The following is a 15,860-nucleotide window of genomic DNA, read 5'->3' as shown; positions in this document are numbered from 1 at the left end:
AATAGTTAAGAGATTTACTGTTTTTTTTTTTTTCAGGCTTGTAGAAATGTTTTAGAAATCATGACCTAAGTTTATACTATTTATACGTTGCTGGTGGGAATATAAAATGTACAGGTATACCCACTCAAATTTAGTTTGGCAGCTCAAAAAGTTAGACATATGCTTATTTTGTGACCTGATAGTTACACTCTTGGTATTCATCTTAGAGAAATAAAAACTTTCATTTGTATAAAAAACTATATGTGGGCTGGAGAAATGGCTTACTAGTTAAGGCACTTACTTGTGAAGTCTAAGGACCCAGGTTCGATTCCCCAGAACCCATGTAAGCCAGATGCACATGGTGACACAGATGTCTAGAGTTCTTTTATAGTGGGTAGAGGTCCTGGTGCATCCATCCTCATTCTTTATCCTTGTAATCAGTACGTAATTAAAATTGTAAAAAATTTAAATAAAAAATTCCCTTAAGGCTAGTGCTCATAGCAACTTTATTTCTCATAGCCCTAAACTAGATGAAATCCCACGCGACCCTGCACGTCCTGTGGATCACAGTGAGTACAGTGCTGTACAGCCGTACTGTGGCGCACCATTCCCTAGCAAACAGGAAGAGAGACGCAGCAGTTTGGACAGAGCTGCAGGCTTTGTACTAAGAAAAAGCAATCTCCGCAGGTTATGTGATTCTGAAACTGAGTGCAGTGGCATCTCCTCTTGGTGAGGGTAGGGCTAGGGAGCATAGCCAGGAGATGAAGGAGTGAAAAGAGGCTTTTTACTTGCAGCAGGTAGAGAGTGCTGGAGTTCATTTGCAAAGCTAAATTCTCCCCAAGAAAGCAAGAACTTTTATTAAGGAGTCGTACACACATTCACATAGGGGGACTCGTCACCAACAGAGTTGGCACAGTCACAAATATGCTCGGTTTAGATCATAATCACATTCAGAAAACGGCAGGCATGCTATCTCTCAGCAGAGAATTCAGTGTTATAATGAGCAAAATTTACTCTAGGTCACCTACAAAGGAGTCTGAGTAAACTTTGTAGTTATTAGCAACTTTTTTAAAAGGAGCAGCAGCCCCTCCTGCCGGACAGTACTGGAGCTTGTATTTACAAGAGGCGGCTGACAACACTGTTGAAATGAAAGCCAGGCTATTTTGCTTGGGTTCAGGCTGACTTCTTTGGGATGATGGAATAGTGCTGTGTCCTGCCTGTGGTAGTGGTTACAGGAATGGTGTGTGAAAAGGATAAAATGTTACAGAAACACAGGATCCAGAAGCTGAAATTTGGATAAGTGTACCGATACTGCACCGTTGTCCGTTACCTGGTTTTGGTCATACTGTGCTCTCTGTTGTGTGGATGTGCATCCTTCTCTTTAACCGTTCACCCAGCCAAGGCCCTGGCTTGTTTCTAGTTTTCGGTGATGACAAATAAAGCTGTTGCGAGTATTCATTTTCAGGTTTTTGTGTGAGTGTACGTTTCCATTTTTTCTAGGATAAATGCCCAGGAGTATAACTGTTGGGTTGTATGATAAGTATGTGTTTAACGTAAGAAACTGCCAGACTTTTCCAATGTAGCCGCACCGTTTTATAATCCCATCATCACTGCGTGAGAGATCCAGTTTCTCTGCTTTCATTTGCACTTCCTTAATGGCTAATCTTTTCATGTGCTGATTTGCCATTCATCTTCTTTGATGACTTGACTGTTCAAGGCTTTTGCCCATTTTATAATGGATTGTTTGTTTTCTTAGAGCAGTTTAAATATGTTCTGGGTGCATCTTTGCCAGATATATGATTTGCAAGTATATTCTCTCAGTGACTGGCTTGTCTTTCCATTCTCTTACAGTGACTTTCACAGCACAAAAGTTTCTGACTTTGCAGAAGTATATTTACTACTATATGGATTTGTGTCTTGTGTCAGAGATTGAGAGCATGGTTGCTTTTAGAAGTTTCACAGTTTTATGTAATGTTCACTCATGTCTGTGATCCGCCGTGTCTGCTGTGGTATGTCACGTGATGTTCACTCATATCTGTGATCTGCTGTGGGATGTCACGTGATGTTCACTCATGTCTGTGATCCACTGTGTCCTGTGGGATGTCACGTGATGTTCACTCATCAGTGATCTGCTGTGGGTTGTCATGTGATGTTCATTCATGTCTGTGATCTGCTGTGGGATGTCACGTGATATTCACTCATGTCTGTGATCCACTGTGTCTGCTGTGGGTTGTCACCTGATGTTCACTCATATCTGTGATCTACTGTGTCTGCTGTGGGATGTCATGTGATGTTCACTCATATCTGTGATCTACTGTGATCTGCTGTGGGATGTCATATGATATTCTCTCATGTCTGTGATCCACTGTGTCCGCCGTGGGTTGTCATGTGCTGTTCACTCATGTCTTTGATCCACCATGTCCTCCGTGGATTGTCATGTGATGTTCACTCATGTCTGTGATCCATTTGTCCGTTGTGGGTTAGGGTTTGCACACACTATGAGTTTCAGGTTTTGGTTCCTTTTCTTTCATCTGTGGATGCCCAGTTATTCCAAAATCATCTGTTGAAAAGAATACCCTTCCTCCAAAGAATTAACTTGTTAACTGCTTACCAAATAGTTGGCTGCCTACTGGGGATTGAGTTCCAAATTGAGGGAAGAGCTGGATGAGCAGTTTCACAACAGTGAATATAGATTTGTGAAGGTAAGGCATTACTCTAGTCTTGAGAAAAGGAGAAAAGTGCTTTTGAGAATATCATGAACAAAGACATGCCATAGATGAGAAGAAGGTATTTTAGAGTCATGAAGGAAAGGATAATTAACTCATGCATATAGAAATGGCTTTCTAGAGAGTAATTATAACCAGGTTCATTGGCTTTGAGGAAGGTACTGTATGTTGAGCATCAAACTGATGTGGCAGAACTATTTTTGTTGTTTTTTGAGGTAGGGTCTCACTTTAGCCCAGGCTGATCTGGAATTCACTGTGTAGTCTCAGAGTGGTCTTGAACTCATAGCAGTCCTCCTACATTTGCCACCCAAGTACTGGGATTTAAAGGGATGCATCACCACGCCTGGCTCAGAAGTTTTTTAGGGCTATATTAGAAAGTAGTAGGAAGAACAGGTTATAATCAAGACTTACCATTTTGTGTCACAAAGGTTGACTAGAAAGCTAAAGATACTAATGTAATTTCAGAGTATTTCTGTAGTAATTCCCAAAAGCCCATGTTGGTCAGCTCTCTGTCACTCTGATATACCTGTGTAATCACCTTATAAGGATGAAAGGTAATTTTGGCCCACAGTTTGAGAGGTCATGGTTGCTCAGCCCATGGGTTGGGACCCATGGCCAGATAGAACTAAATGCAGGAATGTGTGATGGAGGAAGCTGTTCATGACATCCAGGAAGCACAGTACCATAGGAAGAGACTGGCCTCCCAACAATTCCTTAATTGACTTATTTCTGCTGGGTACTCCCTTCCAATAGCACCTCTGAGGAGTATCACAGGCTGACAACTAAGTCTTCAGTACATGGGCTGCTGGGGTCGTTGATCCAGAAGAATGGCGCATCTCACACTTGTGCCATCTTCAGGGATTCTGCTGGGCCTTCACACTCCAGCTGTGCGGGAGGAAGATGAGTAGTTTCTATTGGCTCGTTGCTGACTTGGATTGACAGCTTGCTTTTATCAAGCTTGAAAAGTGTCCAAGAGTTGAGTAACTGAAAGGATAAAAACAAAGTAGATAAATTGATCCACTAGGAAAAGTTAGTGGAATCGGATTATTTACTATGACAAAGAGAGGAGCTGGGGCATTTAATCGGTGTCCCAGACACTGATACATGAAGAATTGTTCAGAGAGTGGTGATGACCAGCTGTTCTTCAAGGTCACTGAGCACCCTGCAACAATGGGGATTTGGTCTTAGGAAGAGTTTTTACATAAAGGAATGAGGCACTTCATGCCATAATCAAGGTTTTTATGAGTAGAATAATGAACTGAAGTTTAGGGACATTTGCCTTGTCTTTGGGAGGAGGTGGCACAGGTCCTGTAATTCTGACCTTGAATTGTAAGTTTTTAATTTGTGACTTAAACTGGGTTTCTATTTTTTATTACCTACTTTAGTTTTTGATTTCTTTGCCAATACAAATGACAGATTTTTTTTTCTTATCTATGAGAATCTCATTTGTTCTTTTCATTTAAAAATCATGGCAGATATAGATTAGACATTTTAAAATAATCAGCTTACTAATGGCACTTAAATAATATTAGACAAACTGCTAGAAATCAAGGCAGCTTTTGTTTTCATTTAGAATATGGAAGGCAGCATCCCATGTTTTACAAAAGCGATGACTTGTCGAGAAGAGCCTTTGCAGTGCTGGAGGCCAGGCCGGGTGTGTTGATGTGGACTGCATGGGCAGTGTGGACGGCTTCAGTGCGTCCTGTCTCAGCACCTTTCTGCTTGGTAACTGACTCAGTCTGCTCTTTTCTATGAGTCTAGATCTCTTTCCACTTAAATGTTGAGACTGATCAAGATTATTTCACTTGTGATTGCAGCCCTTCACTATTATCATAGCATTTTTTTTTTTTCCTACAGAAGAGCAAGCTCTTACAGTTCTGTGCAAGCTGCCCACTTAAACCATCATTGCTTGGCACCTATGCCCTACTGACAGTTTGACCAACATGTGAGCAGGCACGCTGCCATGCTGACAGATGGGTGTGAGCTCAGGCAGCCAAGAAACCATGTATCTGCATCTAGTGTATTTGTTAAGGGCAGGATTCCCAGTCGGGGATGTTCAAACGTCTGTCCATCCTGAGCCTGCACGCCTGTGGATAAAGGGATGTCATCATTAATCCCAGCTCTGACTGAGATTCCACGGGTGTGTAAGAGCTCCTTGGCTGTTTCAGAAGTAGGCAATCGGGGACAATCAGGATAATTGTTCTCTCCTTCATCACAAGACCACTTCAAATAATCCTTTTGTTTTTCCTAGCCAGCTAGGTTTGCAAGAAGGATAAGCCTGTTTAGAATTGTCCCGATACTCCTGGAAGATGTACTGCTTTGTTTTCTAGAATATGAACACTTCAGATTCATTAAATGCTTATGCCTTATACAGTGATCCATGCATACATGTGTACATGCATGCATATGTACAGACGGGTGTACACACAAATAGTGGGGTCACATTTGAGCCCTGATATTGACTGCTATAAGACATTTCTGTCTTGCAGGGGTGTTGTGAGAATTAGGGACAATGTGTGTACACACATCAGTGTAATGTCTGGACCCACAGTAGGTGTTAGCTCAGTGTTGGCCATTCTCCTTATCATCATTACTTTGACATGCCTGAAGGTAGTTTTTCTGTGGAAAGTTTTCACAAAGAGTCTTTCCATCCTTACACACCATTTGTTGGGCCTTCTTCAGACTTGTGGGTAATGGCAGGAAGCACACTACATCCACTGTGGTTTCTCAACCTTTAGAGGGGTTGTTCTTTGTGGTTTGGGCTCTCTGCATGGTAGGGTGCTTAGCAAGGGGCACAAAGTCATCCATGGTGGAGAACCCCCACTCTGGAGACAGCCTGTAGTGTTTTACATTTTAACGGTTAGAAAGTCCATATCATGAATGGAGGCCTGTTCCTATTCTGTTCTGACTTTGGAGTAATGTAGAACAAGCTGGGTCCCTCTTCCACGTAACCCCCTTTCAAGAGTATCTGGAATGCTTTCCCGTCTCTGGTTCATTAGTGTGCCTTTTGGAGGCATGGCTCCATGTCAGCTCACTATTCTGGTGGTTCTCCTTGGCTGACATTCCATCTGTAAGCTGCAGTGCTGACAGTTGTCACTACAGGCATGCAACGTCAGAGAAAGCAGTGTCTCATGTAGAGGTAGGCCTGTCGTGAGCAGAGGAAGAGTCTTTTGCTTGCTGTCCTTTGTTAGTGTTTGCTTTACGCTCTGGTGGCCGTACTGCACTGTCTCGAGCAGAGTGACCTGTGCCTAGATAGCTCTTCTCTCCTCTGTTCTGGGTTAGTTTTGGGCTGCAATTGCTGTGTGTGTGTGTGGGGGGGGTGATTTTGTGTTATCAAATTTATTTTATTGATTTTAGCAAAGTTCAACATTTTAATATACTTTAGAGTGCTAATTCTATTATTATTATTATTACTGTTTTTGAGGTAGAATTTCACTCTAGTCTAGGCTGACCTGGAATTCACTATGTCATCTCAGGGTGGCCTTGAACTCATGGTGATCCTCCTACCTGTGCCTCCCAAGTGCAGAGGTTAAAGGCTCTTTCATTTTTTTTATTGATAATTTTCATATATGAACATACCATAATTTGGTCATAATCATCTTCCATTGTCTTCTCTTGTTTCCCCTTCCTTGCCCCTGTTTCACTGAACTCCCTCCTCTTTCCGACTCCTTCTATTCGCCCTCCTCTTTGGATGTCTTCTTTCTCCTCCATGTGTGATAAAATAATGATAAAAATTTAGGAATGTGTAAGTCTTACGGAGGTAGAGTCCTAATTCTTGATCAAACCAGAAGCTTCTGCCTTCGAAGGGCAAGTGTGTGATAATGCTTTTAGCTGAGATTAGAAGTACAAGGGGAAAGAAAGCATATGCCATGTGTTCATGTGCAAATGGAAGGATTGAGGATGGAGTCCTGGGAGTGCGCCATCTTTTGGGTGGTGCCCTGAGGAGCGGAGCAGAGCCTCTGGCCTCAGCGCATACTCGCTCACTGCCTGGCAGCCCGCAGCAGCTTTACCCCCGCCACTGCAGGGTGCTGTGCTTGTCCTCAGCCTCCCGCCACCTCACGCGGCCGTGAAGCTTGTTTTGAAACAATAGTCTCACTCAATAGCCCAGGCTGGCCTGAAACTTGTGGTGATCCTCCTACCTCAGCTTTCAAATGCTGGACTTATAGGCCTGAGCCCCCATGCCAGGCAGTTACACTTCAAATACTATTTCAGTGATTGAAGAGAAGGACCCAGTGTGTGGCTCTTCGGCATTTCCTGACTCATGGTTTGTGCACCTTATAGCAAAGCTTGTTAGACACTTAGCCTCTCAGAAAATACCCATGTCTTTTGCCCATTTTTACTGAGTTAGGTTGTATTTCCTTTTTCTTACTGAAATGTTGGAGGTGTGTATTCTGGATATGGCTCTATGGCTCTATTGTCAAATATCTGGTGTAAAATTCTCTACCACACTCCCCCCCCTCCCAATAGGGTCTCACTCTAGCTCAGGCTGACCTGGAATTCACTGTGTAGTCCCAGGCTGGCCTTGAACTCATGGTGATCCTCCTACTTCTGCCTCCCAAGTGCTGGAATTGAAGGCATGTACCACCACGCCTGTCTTGTAATATATTTTGGATGAACAGAAATCCTAATGCCTGCTGATCAGCTCCTTCATAGTCACTGTGTCTTGTGTGCTCGTTAGCAGTTTTTCTGCCTTTTGGTCATGAAGGGACTCCTACAACGTTCTCTAGAAGTTCTGCTATTGTGCCTTTTACATTTAGATCTAAGTTCCTAAGAACAGAATTTTGTGAGGTGTGAAGCAGATGTGGTAGCAGTTTGAGATGTCCTCTGTAGATTCATGTCTTTTGAATACTTGGCAGTTGGAGAGATGGAGCCCTGCTAGAGGAGGCTATGGGGTCGTGTCTTGACATTTATCAGCCCTGCTTGCCAGCGCTCTGTTCATTCCTGCCATTTTCTGCCAGGCTGTGTCCACTAGGGTACAGCTTCTAGAAATTATCAGGGTGAAATAATCACTTTCCTCCCATAAGCTTCTGGTTGGGTGTTGTGTCCCAGCAACGAGAGGGTAACTGCCACAGACGTCAGGGTTGACCAGCTTCCTTCCTGCCTCTCTTCCACCCCACATTGACTTGTGCAGTGCAGGGAGCTGCTGTGTTTTCCTTCTCTCCAACTTAACAAACACTGAGATAGAGCTCATGCATCGAATTGCTTACTCACTGAAGGTGCAGTCCTGTGGTGTTTGCTGTTTGAGTAGGGCTGTAGCTACCACCATCATGAGTTTCAGAGCATGTCTGTCAGTGCTGAAAGAAATCCTTATTCATTAATAGTCATTCTTCTTTACCCTTAGCTAAGAACCCATGAGTCAGACTTTTGCCTCTACAGTTATTGTAAATATACATGATTGGAATCATATACTTTGTGGTGTTGAGGGACTAACTTCTTTCACTTAGCATTTTTCAAGCTTATACACGTATACCACATATTGACACTTCCTTCCTTTTTCTTAGTGAATATTATTCTACTGTTTGGATATAAGATATTTTATTTTTTCCACTTATCAATAGGAAGATGTTTGGGTTGCTTATTTGTGATCAGGAAATACCTGCTCAAGTATTTTGCCTGCTTTTGTTTTGTGAAAATAATTTTATTTATTGGCAATTTATATATTTATTTATATTTGCATGTGCAAGAGAGGTAGAGAGAGAAGGAATGGACATACCAGGACTAGTGCTATTGCAAAGGAACTCCAGACATATGTGCCCTGGATCCTTTGTGGTTCATGCGTGTCCTAAAATGACCTGATTGCTCCCCTGTGAATAGTAGGTAGAGTGGCAGGCGTGTTGCTTGAGTGAGTGTGCTCAGGGGTGCCAGCTTGTGTAAGTCAGCGTCCTGGTTTCCAGATTCTCAAGAACAGGTTCGGAGAGACTGATGTGCACACAACCAGAGCAGTGCGTGTCATGAATGCTCCAGAATCCTACCGGTGTGTCTCACCCAGTGCTCGTCACGCTGCTTAGTGGGACTTTCCCCTTATTTTCTTTGGCGTGAAACAGACAAGATTTTGAAGTAGTTGATTTTGTCTGGACTATTTAGTAAGAAATGGTAACAAGATACTATCATTCTAATGTTGAGATGGTGGAAGATACTGACTTATTTATTTATTTATTTTTTTGGTTTTTCGAGGTAGGGTTTCACTCTGGCCCAGGCTGACCTGAAATTAACTATGTACTCTCAGGGTGGCCTCGAACTCACGGTGATCCTCCTACCTCTGCCTCCCGAGTGCTGGGATTAAAGGCATGCACCACCATGCCCACCTGACTTCTTTTTTTAAATATTTTGTTTTTATTTATTTATTTGACAGAAAAAGAGATTGAGAGAGAGAGAATGGGCGCACCAAGGCCTTTAGCCACTGCAGTCAGACTTCCCATGCATACGCCCCCTTGTGCATCTGGCTAACATGGATGGGTCCTGGGGAATCAAGCCTGCATCCTTTGGCTTTGCAGGCTAGCACCTTAACTGCTAAGACATTCCTCCAGCCTTTTTTTTTTTTTTGTTGTTGTTGTTTTGAGGTAGGGTTTCACTCTAGCTTAGGCCGATCTGGAATTCACTCTGTAGTCTCAGGGTGGCCTTGAACTCACAGTGATCCTCTGCCTCCCAAGTGCTGGGATTTAAGGCATGTGCCACCACGCCTGGCTTAGACACTTGACTTCTTAAAGATGTTCCACTGGAACCCAGAAAAGAGTCCCAGTGCACTATGCATGTGCTGTTTTCTTACGTCCTGCCGTCGTTTATCACATTAAGTTGTCTCAGCTGACTTTGTCAGTGTGTTCATGTACACATATATTTTTCTTTGGAGATGGGGATCTTGCTGTGTTGTCCCGACTAACGCCCAACTCCCAAGTCCAAGTGATCCTCCTCCCTTAGCCTTCCAAGTATCTGGCACTATACTCCCTTTCCCCTTGCCTGGCAAATGTTTTATGAAACAACTTAAGATGTCTCTCTGAAGACATATGTCTTTGTTATTTATTTCATTGCTGCTTTTGTTTTTGTGTTCTTTCAAAGTCAAACAACTTTCTATGTCACAGAGTTAGCCTATAGAATATATATTTAGAGCAATATGTGGGTCTGTCTGTATACTATTTCAGTGGCATTTATACTTATAGGTATATTAGTGATCATTGAAGGGTTGAAGGGAGTATTTCATGATCTTAAGACTGTTTTGCAGATGATGGAGATTCTGCCATATGTGCTATATTTTAATTAACAAAAAGCATTTTTTTGCTGGGTGTGGTGGTACACACCTTTAATCCTAGCACTTGGGAGCAGAGGTAGGAGGATTGCCATGAGTTTGAGGCCACCCTGAGACTACAGAGTGAATTCCAGGTCAGCCTGGTGTAGGCAAGACCCTACCTCCAAAAACCAAAAAGAAAACGAAAGAAAGGAAGGAAGGAAGGAAGGAAGGAAGGAAGGAAGGAAGGAAGGAAGGAAGGAAGGAAGGAAGGAAGGGGGAAAGGGAAAGGAAAGGAAAGGAAAGGAAAGGAAGAGTGAGTGTTTTTTTCAAAGATTGAACTTTTCATACCCGATTCTTGCATCTTAGCTTTGCTGCTCAGTTATGAGGCATGAACAAATTATTTAGTTTCCCTTATGTACAAGATTTTGTGCTTATTGCAAGAATTAGAGAGTGTGTTTAAATTATTCAGTGAAGGGCTGGAGAGATGGCTTAGCGGTTAAGCGCTTGCCTGTGAAGCCTAAGGACCCCGGTTCGAGGCTCGGTTCCCCAGGTCCCACGTTAGCCAGATGCACAAGGGGGCGCACGTGTCTGGAGTTCGTTTGCAGAGGCTGGAAGCCCTGGCGCGCCCATTCTCTCTCTCTCTCCCTGTATCTGTCTTTCTCTCTGTGTCAGTCTCTCTCAAATAAATAAATAAATAAATAAATAAAATTAAAAAAAAATTATTCAGTGAAGAGCCTGCTATGTAGTTGCTTAACGGTGATAGTATCAGTTGTGCTATTCATCTGCATGTAAGAGCTGTGTGTTATAATTAATGGTTGACTGATTTTTCCCAGTGTACATTCATTCATACTTTTATTCATTTGGGATTAATTGAACAAAAATAAGTGATCATGTTAATGCAGCAACTTTATGTCAATATTCATGTTTAGTTTCTACCCTTCCTGAAATATATTATGTTTGCAAACCAGAGGCTGTGTTGTTCTTTAAAGATAGAGCACCAGAACATGAGTGGGTCTGTAAACAGAGGCACTGGGTGAGTCTTGTTTTCACATAGCTGAGTGTGGTATTGTTTGAGGCAGTTGGTTGGGCTGACTTGTAGGGAGCCTAATGGCACAGAAGCACTGGCAAATTTGACTAAGAACATTGGAAAGCATTAATGACATTTATAAACTTTATTGTAAAATCTAATACATGTACACACAACAGATTTAAGTTACAAAAGGGTAAAGAATGAAAAATAAATTTCTCCGTCCTCAGGCATCGCTGTTGCTAATGGATCATGTAGCTTCATGTAAGCACACACATGCAGGTGCATGTCAGTCGTGGACCTCCAAGACTGGTATAGAGCTCTTTGTGTTTTAGGAGTAAGATGGCTGCACCCATGGGTTTTTCTTACATTGTTTTACTTAACAGTTCAGCTTGGAGACCATTCAACACCTGTGTAAGTAAATCTGCTTTATTTAAAAAAGGGTAGTCTGTTGCTGTGCCATCATTTACTAAGTTCCCTTGTGATGGCAGTTGAGGATCTTTGTGGTCTTTGGCTGTGGTATGTAACGCTGCGGCAGATGTCCCAAGTCTTTTGTTGGCATCGTATGGAGCATAGATTGCTGGAAGAGGACCTGGTGAGCTGAAGAGTGCACACACTTAAGGGTTAGATAGACCATAGCCAATAATGCACCTTTCGTCAGTCTTTTCCCAGTCCACTATACTTTCCAGCCTTGAAGATGGTGAACTTAACAGCCATTTTAATTTGCATTTTATTAATGAGTGGAACTGTGTCTATGTACGTTTATTTCAGGACATATTGGTGATGAACAAAGTACTGGTGAAGCTGAAGGTGTGTAGTATTCCAGCCCTTAGCTGGTGGGGAGTGCAGAGCAGGCAGAAAGGACAGCCCGAAATGTAATGAAAGCATTGCTTACCAGGAGAGAACCGGGAGAGAAGAAGAGGTGGCTATTCTTCCTGAATATGCTTTGCATTGCTTGGCCGTTGAAAACCAGTCAAGTTTATAGAATTGTGAAAATTCAAGGAGAATATATATATATATATCCATTATCATAGTATGTATTACAGGTTAACACCATTAGGAACTGGGATTTTCATAAAAGAGTAATGCCAGTGTGAATCCAGAGGTTGCATAAATCCTTGTAATCTTAAATTGGAACCCAAAATGCCAGCATAAACTTGATATGCTTTATCTGTGAAAACAGGTCTCATGGCCCTCTGCACAGAGGGAGTGATGGCGGCTGTGTCATCCCGTGACAAGTTCTGTCATAGAATAGGACTACTTCCTGACAGCATCCACGATACAGAAGCTCCTGCCCCCCTAGGCTTGTCCCCAAATCACAAACTAGTCCAGGTCCTAAAGCAGAGTGTAGTAGCCTCTGCTGAGATGCCCGCTCGCTCGTCCCTGTGGTCCCTGTGGTCCCTGTGGTCCCTGTGGTGTGCTCTCCCCGCGAGGAGTAACAAGCTCTCTTTCCTCACCACAGGGTGTGCTGGCCTCTCTGGTGAAGGGCAGCTCCAGAGGCAGCACAGCTGGAAACACAGCATCAGAGGACCACTGCAGAGGGTGGAGAGGCCGCCTAAGAGGCCTCCCCCAGGAACATTCAGAGCGCCTGGGCTTTGACAGGACAAGTAGCAGTAGGCCGGCGACCAATGGGGAGGTGCCGTTCATGCAGAGAGTCAGGCCTCATCCTCAGTCCCGAGCACAAAAGATAGTTGGGGAGATTTACGCACCCCCTGAATGATATTAGCGGAATTACTAGCTTGGTTAGGCAATGATGCATGGAGGCTATTTTAAAAAGTAGCTGTTGCTGGGTGTGGTGGCGCACGCCTTTAATCCCATACTCGAGAGGCAGAGGTAGCACAATCACCGTGAGTTTGAGGCCACCCTAAGACTACATAGTGAATTTCAGGTCGGCTTGGGGGAGGGGAGGAGCTGTTGTTAGATGTACTTACATAGGAAAAAATGTGGGGCTGGGGTTAAGTGGACTGGGATTAAGGAAACTGGCCATGTGTTGACAGTTGCAGAAATAGGTGATATGTGTGGTGCTTGTTGTATTATCACTTTGCTTCTTGTCAGTTTGAAAATCCCTGTAATAAACTTTTGCTTTTGTTTAAAGCTGTTCTTTTTCTATGAACTTGCCTGTGTCATTTTTTTTGTTTTTTGTTGAGTTTTTGTCTAGTTTTGCTTATAATTTAGCCTTTCAGAAGGAAAATTAGCCTTTTATCATGGTTTGTAGATTTTTTTTTTGTCTTGAGTTCATGATAACCTTTGTGTTAATTTACATCTTGTCACTTTATTAATTTTTATGGCCTAAGGGTTTAAAATATTTTTATTTATTTCTTTGTAAGTAGAGAGAGGCACAGAGAGAATATGAATAGGCATTGAAGGGCCCCTAGCCCCTGCAAACAAACTCAGATGAATTTTCTCCTTTGTGCACCTGGCTCTGTGTGGGTCTTGGCAATTGAATGTGTGGGCCATTTGGCTTTGCAGGCACCCGCCTTAACTGCGGGGTTACCTCTCCATCCGTGGCTTAACGTTTTTGTGTTGTTGTTTTTATAAAGCTTTTATAAGCTTTCCTGAGATTCTGAAGCATTTTTTCATGTTTTCTTGAGATTTTTCATGTCTCCAGTGCACTGCTGTTGTTTTTATGGTTGGATCATTCCAATTTGCTCAGCACATTTTGGAAGGTTTTCTTAGAGCTCTGCCCCAAGAATAGATCAGGAAGGATGTTCAGTGAGGTCTTGTGAGGTATGTTAATGGACACAATCATGCATGTTCAGAGACTAACTAAGTGAAGTTCATAAATTTTAGTGCCTCACATAGAATTAATGAAAAATCCATCATGTCTAAGATTGTGCAAGTAACAGTAAAATACTAGTAATGCCATTAAAAAGTTTCAGATTTGGGAAAAGCATTTGCTTTACATAAACAAGTGCTTTTTTGAGCTCTTTTCCGTGGGATTGAGGTCAGGGTCAGAGCCAGGTGTCTGGTACCCTTTGAAGGCAAAGTCTCTAGGCCCGTTCCCACTCCTTGCTCTTCGTCCCTTGATGAGTAGGGAAGTAAATGTCTTAATTTCTGACCTCGGTGGGAACAGTTGAATGCTACTGTTGTGCCTTTTTCACTTTGGCTGTGGGAGACTTATTGGCACCTCAGGATGGATCATGTACACCTGTATCCAAAGTCAGAACGAGAAGTACCTGGGAGACCTGGGGTCGTTCCTTCTGAGGGAGTGGTGACAGGGATTCTGGAGCATGCATTCGGACATGAATTTACTGTGTCTGGGGTTGGTTGTGCAGTCTAGACTCTAGATGTCATTTAAGGAGGTAACTGTTGAGGAAGTCCATGTCATCCTATGTTGTCAACAGTTTACTCCACCAAAATGTTGCCGTTGGCAGTCTAGCGTTAGTGTTCAGTCCAGGTGAGGAAAATGAGACTAGGAGAGCGCTGTTCTTCTGCACATAATCCACTTGCTGTCTGAGTTTGGGGCCTGGGGCTTCACCTCACTTTTTCTAGCTTAGGTGTGAGAACACCAGTGAGACAATTGTTGCTAAAGACTGTCACAGTTTGAGCGTAACTCAATTTAGCCTTTGAGGACCAAATCTATGGGTTTCTAAGATCATTATCTCTGAGGTTAGCTTATATATTCTTAGGGCGTGTTATGTTTTGACATTTTCTTGGTTAATGTTGCAAAAGGAACCTCACAGCCATGAATACTTGCCTTATTTGACTGACATGCATGGTTCTTCCATGAAACTAGGGGACTGCTTGAATGTCTCTCAGAGGAACCCAGGCTTTCCTTAGGTTTTCATGTGAGATGGTATTGGTAACAAGCACATTCTTGTGGTTTTAATTGTACGATTTGAGGGAACAAAATGAAGAAATATATGAAAACCCTCTGTATTCTTGGGAAATGGCTAAACTCATGATTCTGTGTTTTACTTTTCAGATGATTTTTTAGCACTAATCAGATGCATTAATCAACTTCTGATTAGCTGGTTCATTTGTGGGAGAATTGTCTTTAGATGTATTGCTTTCAAATTATTCCTGATGTAATTTAGCCAAGAGGTGATAGAGTTCTTTGTTAACTGATTATCTGTTGTTTGGTTTTATGTTTGACTGACTAGTTTGTCAGGAAGCTATCTACACCAAAATGTGTAGTTACTTCTTCATCCCAAATAAATTTGAAATATAGGTGAGCTATTTGGGCCTAGGGATATGATGGGGTATGATAAAACCTTATTTTTTGCTTTTCTGAAATCACTCATCTACTAATTTATATTATTAACAGAATTTCTAAGATGCACTAGAGGGAGCTTTTATTAAACTCTTCAGACACAGTAGACTTGCAGATGGCAGCAGTTTACCTGAGAGTGAATGAGGAACGGAGGAAGGAGGATGTCGTAGATACCTAGGCCGGGGCTAGTCTGTGCGCCTCATTCCTCTGGGCAGTGTGCAAACATGTAAGATCCTAGCCTGTGGCATCTTCATTTCTCCAACGGCTGTCTGATAGTTTGTCCCAGGGTTCAGAAATGTTCTTTACCTGGGAGACTTTCTACTGACCTTTGCTTGAGCTGATGGAGCAGTGTTAACTCACAGCTGCTGTGTGGTGTTTCTTCATGAAGCTAAGTGCGGCTTCTTGAGCCTGAGTTGCTCGTGTTCATGTCTGACCTACCCCCTCGCAGTTGTTTGGAGGTTTTATGAATGCCTAATTAGTGCTACAGTTCAGGAACCTGGAATACGAGATAGTTAGGTTAGCATGTTTCATAGACCATCTGTCACTAATGTCAGTTGTTCCTGCTTGGCACTGGAGACTTTTTGTTTGTTTGTTTGTTTCTTTGAGGTAGGGTCTGGCTGTAGCCCAGGCTGACCAGGGATTCACTGTGTAGTCCCAGGGTGGCCTTGAACTCACAGTGATCCTCCTGAATGT

At 42.8% G+C, this 15,860-nt stretch overlaps 1 protein-coding gene across 2 annotated transcripts in view; it reads left to right on the top strand.

The window, feature by feature from the left end:
• Window positions 1-15,860, top strand: part of Vrk1 (VRK serine/threonine kinase 1) — a 116,753-nt gene that overhangs the window by 5,788 nt on the left and 95,105 nt on the right. The window lies entirely within an intron of this gene.

The sequence above is a fragment of the Jaculus jaculus genome, chromosome 7 (assembly GCF_020740685.1).
Source record: "Jaculus jaculus isolate mJacJac1 chromosome 7, mJacJac1.mat.Y.cur, whole genome shotgun sequence".
In the NCBI taxonomy this organism is placed as follows: domain Eukaryota; kingdom Metazoa; phylum Chordata; class Mammalia; order Rodentia; family Dipodidae; genus Jaculus; species Jaculus jaculus.
The sequence above is the reverse complement of the archived record's forward strand: the minus strand, read 5'-3'. Positions and strand labels throughout refer to the sequence as shown.